This window comes from Hakea prostrata, chromosome 1 (assembly GCF_041222555.1).
Source record: "Hakea prostrata isolate BN-2017 chromosome 1, UWA_Hpros_2, whole genome shotgun sequence".
In the NCBI taxonomy this organism is placed as follows: Eukaryota; Viridiplantae; Streptophyta; class Magnoliopsida; order Proteales; family Proteaceae; genus Hakea; species Hakea prostrata.
Genome location: NC_142600.1, coordinates 33,144,635 through 33,150,238, shown reverse-complemented (window position 1 = coordinate 33,150,238; position 5,604 = coordinate 33,144,635). Strand labels below are relative to the sequence as shown.

Sequence of the window (5,604 nt, the reverse complement as noted above, 5' to 3'; positions counted from 1 at the left end):
TCAGGGAAGGGGGCTTTGGGAGTGTAAGATTTAGGAGTAGGACCCTCTACAATCGGAATGTGCAACCCCTTACAAGGAAATTGATGGGGAATACTCACAGGCGGTGTTTCTTTACTAGGCTTGTGTGCATCATCGCCAATCTCATGGGTCAAATCAACCTCCGCTCGACCCTCAAGATCAATGGGCAATGGCTAAGGAGTAGGCAAATGTGCATAATATTCCTTCCCACTACGTGTCACAATAGAGACTGCTTGGACTTGTTCTTTCCTAGACCCAATTTGATGATTAGGGTTACCTATTGGTTGACTAGGTAATTGACCAACCTCCTTCCTACTGATGGCATCAGCTAGTTGACCAAGTTGGGTTTCCAATTTGTTAATGAACTAAGAATGGGAATGCAACAATTGAGTGTTTTGCTCTAATCCACTAAGTGCTTTTAGTACCTTATCCTCAAATGATAAATTATGTGAGGGTTGTGGAGATGATGGTTGCTCATTCCTATAGGCATTTTGGTGCATATTAAATGGAGGTAGCCTATAAGGTATTTGATTAGAGGGATTGGGCATTGAGTTTCGCCATGAAAAATTGGGGTGGTTTCGCCATCCTGGGTTGTAAGTATTGGAATATGGATCATTGCCCAATTTAGAGACTCCTTGGGCCAAATGTGCATGGTCCTTAACAAACTCAGGGTATTGTGTAACCAAACAACAATCAGTGACATGATGGGATAGGCTAGAACATAAAGCACATGCTTTAATCTGATGGAGTGGAGAGAAACTTGTAGGAAGTGGAGATGAGGTTTGTTGTCCTAATGACAAGAGATGGTCCAATTTTTTTGATAGCAAGTCAACCTTAGTGCTCATCTCAATGGTAGGATTGATTTCATAGAGACCGCTCCTCTTTGGTTGCCCAATGGATGGAATCTCAGTCCTAGCTGCTGAAGCATGGTGTTGGGAGTTTTCACTAAGGGTCTCAAAAAGTTCCCATGCCTCATTCTCATTCTTGTGCATGAAAGTCCCACCACAAGAAGAATCAACCATTTGCCTATGTCAGTCTCTAAGGCCATCATAAAAGCATTGAACCAATTGCCATTTAGGAATAGCATGGTGGGGGCACTTTCTATGTAATTCTTTTAGTTTTTCCCAAGCCTCATGAAATTGTTCTCCTTCTTGTTGGAAGAAACTCGTTATCGCTCTCCTAATGCTATTGGTACGGCCAATGGGGAAGAACATTTTAAGGAACTCCTGTTGCATTTCTGCCCAAGTAGAAATTTTAACATTGTCCAAAAAATGAAGCCAATGCTTAGCTTTATCTTTAAGGGAGAATGGGAAAAGAAGTAACCTTAAAGCATCAACTGAGAGGTTTTGAATTTTAACCGTGGAGGACACCTCTAAAAACTCATTTAAGTGCTTATATGGCTCTTCATTGGCAAGTCCATAAAAAGATGGTAGCATTTGAATCACACTAGATTTGATCTCATATTGAGCCGCCTCTATGTCAGGCAACTTAATACAAGAAATCAAAGTATATATCGTAGGAATGAAATGCTCACTGGAGGCTCATAGTTTGCCATGGTTCTTTGCCTGCTAAGGTTGGCCAAAGTCTCTTCTAACTCGAAGTCAAGTGGAGTCAACTCAGGGTTTAGGGACTGACGACCATGCATACACACAGAAGAAGAAAAAAAAAAGAAGCTAAATAAGTAAAATTCAAAGAAAATAACTATAGCAAAATGGAGAGTTCAGGACGTACCTGAAACGCAATCCACGTGATCTTTCGAACAAAAGTTACACATGTGGGATCTGAGGGATGGGAATTTTTAAAAATTAATCTAAACAACCCAGTCTAATGCAAATATTACAATTGAGAAGTCCTAAATACAATTATATCTAAGAAAGAAAAGATAACAACCTAAACTAATTATCGAATCGCTACTCTTGCAGTTACCTACAAAGCAAAACAAAAAGAGATTAGTTAAATAAGCAAAGAAAAATTAAAAATTAAAAACACTAAAATTACTCTAAAATTATGCCTAATTGACAAAAATCAATCCTAGCAACCGTGCTTTGGTTCCCCGGCAACGGCGCCAAAATTTGATCGTGTCGCTAACCAATCAAAAATAAAATCCTATACTAATCTAGCAAGCAGAAAGTACGGGGTCGAACTATGGGGAACTAAAAGGCTAACTTACTAAGATTGAATTCAACAAAACTAAATTTAAACTAAATCTACTAATTAGTGCAAAAACGTTAACTATATATGAATACGTGAAGATCTTTGGGATTTCAAATTCCCAATGCTTTTCCCTAACCGATATAACTCTACACTTCAAAGTAAATTAGGGATGGCTTCCTAGATATGCCCTATCTTCGCAACAATATCGTCCTTCGTGGAAGCTTGGCATGCTTAGTTTGCTGAGCTATAGAACATCTTTGGCCAAACTCAAACACAATCAACTAAAAGATATAGAACAATTAAATTAATGAAATAAGCATGGTTCATCTACATCCCAAAGAAAAGGAACTAACTACTCATTATCACAAAGTTCATAAGAAAAATAAAGATGAAACATAGGAGGAGAGAGAGAGAGAGAGAGAGAGAGAGAGATGTGGTCTTCTTCTTCAGCAATGAGAGCCGCATTCGCCGTCTTCTTTTTCTCTATGGCTGGCTTCTCTTTTATGTCTCCCGCACACAATTAATGCCTTCTCTTTACCCATCTATTTTACCTTTATTCATTCGGAATTTAGAAAACTCAAAACTATAAAGTTGTAGATATTTTCAATATCGTTCCATAATATCTTGAATCACCGCAATCCAAGCTCATACGAGATAAATATGCCCAAAATACTGAAGGTAGGTTTGTTTACCCGATTTTCAAATTTATTACCAATTTTGTTCCTTAGATCTCCACCTGTTTCCAATTTGACTAAGATCTCACTTTTCATGATTTCTTGGGCAACAAATTAAATGCCATGATTTAAAATCCACAAATATCTAATATATTTGCCAACTTTACTCCATATTATCTCTAATATCCAAAACCACCTTATTCCTGAAAAATACACAAAAATACTAAATTAGCTCTCTTCAATTAAATAAGTATGGGGAATTAAATCAAATAAATAATGGTAAATGCATTCTTATCAGGGGGGTGTCAGCATTGAAAGTAACACCTTGAGTCATGGATATAAAATATGTAAACAAAGTAATAAACAATTAACAAATATCCTTGAAGAGGTCTCATTAAATCACTATATAGAGGATTAGCTTACAGCACTCCCTCCTTTCATCCTTCACCACCTAAACACCACCTTCAAGCCTTAGCATCTTCTCTGCAGTCATGGAGAACAACACCTCTCACATCTCCCTATTCTTTACCCTTCCATGGGTTCCTCGGGTAACCACCACCATAAGTAGAACCCGTATAAGCTTCACCCACCCAATTATTGTACTTCTCATCCTTGTTTCCTTTCTTTTCCTTGCCCAATTTTGGTCTAAGGTTCATAAGAAGTCTCGGTCAGCTCGACTCCCACCTGGTCCTGTTCCATGGCCTATTGTTGGTAGCATTCCAGAATTGTTATGTAAGAAGCCGGTATTCCGATGGATTCTTTGGTTCATGAAGGAGAAGAATATCGATATCGCATGTTTTCGATTTGGAAACGTGCATGTAATTCCTGTTACTTGCCCGGAAATCGGCAAAGAGATCTTGAAAAAACAAGATTCTGTGTTTGCTTCAAGACCCATTACAATGGCAACTGAGTATGCAAGCCATGGATTCTTGTCGACTGCTATTACACCATGGGGTAATCAATGGAAGAAGATGAGAAAGCTGGTGGCTTCTCAAGTTATGAATCCCATGAGAATCAAATGGCTCCTAGAGAAAAGAACTGAAGAAGCTGATAATCTTGTCCGTTGTGTATACAACCAATGCGTTAGTGGTTCAATTGTGGACATCAGAGTTGCAGGCAGGCAATACTATGGAAATGTCATTAGAAGGATGATGTTCAACAAGAGATACTTTGGGAAAGGAAAGGAGGATGGAGGGCCTAGTGTTGAAGAAGAAGAACACGTTCATGCACTTTTCACTATGCTTTCTCACTTTTATGCATTTTGTGTATCAGACTACATACCTGGTTTGAGGAGATTCGATTTGAATGGACATGAGAAGATCATAAAGGAAGGTATAAGGATTGTTAATAAATACCATGACCCCATAATTGATGAAAGGATTCAAGCATGGAGAGATGGGAAGAAGAAGGAAACTGAAGATCTTGTTGACGTCTTCATTTCGATAAAAGATTCAAATGGGAACCCGTTGCTATCCTCAGAAGAGATTAAAGCTCAAATTGCGGTATGATTCTTACTGCATCATTTATTCTTTATTTTTTTAGTTATGTTAATATGGAAAACAGTCATATGCAATATATTAAACCACAAAGAGTCTGGATCCATTACTCCCCCCCCCCCCTCCCTATAAACAAAAAAAAAATAAAGAATGGACAAATCCTCTTTTCCAACCCACATGGTTGGATTTTTAACACTTGTCCCTTTTAAAGCAAGATCATTTTTCTTTTTAGTAAATTAGCTCAATTATGATTAACGATAAATGTGAAGAATTTGAATTTACTCAATGTGAAATCATTTTTGCAGGAATTAATGTATGCAACGGTAGACAATCCATCAAATACAGTTGAATGGGCCTTGGCAGAGATGATTAACAAGCCTGAGATGCTTCTAAAAGCTACTAAAGAAATTGACGAGGTTGTTGGAAAGGAAAGGTTGGTTCAAGAAACCGTTATACCACAACTCAATTACATCAAGGCATGTGCTAGGGAAGCCTTTCGACTTCACCCAGTTGTCCCTTTTAATCTTCCACATGTCTCCAATGCTGATACGATGGTTGCCGGTTACTTCATTCCCAAGGGGAGTCATGTCCTTTTAAGTAGAATTGGGCTAGGTCGAAACCCTAAAGTTTGGGAGGATCCACTTGAGTTCAAGCCTGAACGACATTTGAAGGATCTTTCCATGTTGATTGATCTAGGTGAACCAGAATTACGGTTCATCTCGTTTTCACTGGGAGGCGCGGATGCATTGGTGTTGAGCTTGGCTCGATTATGACTGTTATGCTATTGGCTAGGCTCCTTCAAGGGTTTAGTTGGGGGTTAACCCCCCGCAAGTCAACTATTGAACTCAATGAGTCAAAAACTGATATTTTCTTGGCCAAACCATTATGTGTACATGCTAAGCCTCGCCTGCCCATTCATGCTTATCCTATGGACTGCAATAAATCTTCGAGCCAGAGTTGACTTGAAAATTTAAGTACATACTAGAAGTACTAGATTCAAATTGTTTAGTGGCATTAACATATCCTTGTTCAATTATATGTGAACAAATTTGGAATATTACATTCAGATACTTATCTTGTTAATAAAAATTCTCTTAAAATGGATATAATATTGCAAATGGATACTTATCTTGTTAATAAAAATTCTCTTGAATATAATATTGCAAATTGGTTATAGATTTCTAATTTTCTATTGGCAATTTTCTTTTATTCTACTTTTCTTTGATCATCCTTGATTTTCTTAGGGCTGTTTGGTTACATGA

At 37.9% G+C, this 5,604-nt stretch overlaps 1 non-coding gene and 1 pseudogene across 1 annotated transcript; both read left to right on the top strand.

Annotated features, from left to right (window-relative positions):
* Window positions 1-1,098: 1,098 nt before the first annotated feature.
* Window positions 1,099-1,205, top strand: LOC149028782 (small nucleolar RNA R71). Its single transcript, XR_016171332.1, has one exon. It is a non-coding gene; the product is annotated as a small nucleolar RNA R71 (small nucleolar RNA).
* Window positions 1,206-3,337: 2,132 nt separating this feature from the next.
* Window positions 3,338-5,303, top strand: LOC149028781 (tryptophan N-monooxygenase CYP79A68 pseudogene; annotated as a pseudogene).
* The last annotated feature ends 301 nt before the right edge of the window (window positions 5,304-5,604 follow it).